The sequence below is a fragment of the Poecilia reticulata genome, linkage group LG1 (assembly GCF_000633615.1).
Source record: "Poecilia reticulata strain Guanapo linkage group LG1, Guppy_female_1.0+MT, whole genome shotgun sequence".
NCBI classification, from domain to species: domain Eukaryota; kingdom Metazoa; phylum Chordata; class Actinopteri; order Cyprinodontiformes; family Poeciliidae; genus Poecilia; species Poecilia reticulata.
This window is the reverse complement of record NC_024331.1, coordinates 5,610,352-5,611,306: the sequence shown is the minus strand read 5'-3', so window position 1 is coordinate 5,611,306 and position 955 is coordinate 5,610,352.

Genomic DNA, 955 nt, shown 5'->3' with positions numbered 1-955 from the left:
TCCTAACTTTGACCTCAGCGAGAAGGCCTTTTGTTTGTATCTCATTTATTCGGTGACAATGTTGATCTTTTATAAGTGAAATTAGAATCACTTTCTTGATTCTTTTCAAGAATCACTTAAAGAATCAAGTGATTCTTTTAGATTTTTCCCTCAATGGAAAACTATGGAAGATTGGGATCGATGAAAAAAAATTACTTTAATCTTAGAATATTAAAGTCAACATTTTGAGAAAAAAAAAATCTGAATTTTATTTTTGAGTGGTAAAAACTATTAATGTACCTTAATTTTTTTTTTATACAGCTCATACATGAAGAATGACAATTTTCAAGCTGTTTGTAAAAAATGTTTGGTAATCACACATTTTTATTATTCTCTTTAAAATCTATTGGCAGGGCCAATACATTATATATACAACAACAGAAAAACAAATAAATAAAAAATTAAAATCTATTCTCCCATGAAGCTGTATGAACTTTGATGAAAGAACTATTTCCATTCCTGGCTTGTAATGAGCGTTCCCATTAGGGTGTTCCTAATGAGTGTAAATATACAGAGAGATCCCAAAACTCACAGGTCCCGTATCTGATCTGCACCATGTTCAAGTCCTAAAAAAAAGAAATCAAATGAGAATATTTACATCTTAACTCTGTCACCTAATCTGGCCAGCAGAGTAAACTGATGAACAGCTCATAAATGGAGACAAAACGTGGAAGGAACAATGAAGCCAGAAATGTGTGTGTGTGTGTGTGTGTGTGTGTGTGTGTGAGAGAGAGAGAGTCACTGGGGCTATTATTTTCATCTGAAGGCATGATTCAGATTTTACTCACTAATAGTCCTTTTTTTTTTTTTGGCCTTCGGATTGTATTCTAATCTAATTCCAGCGTAGGGAAGTTTGTGTTTGCGTTGCCTGGGTCATGTGAATCACTTCGCAGTTTTTTTCTCAAAGAAGGCTTTG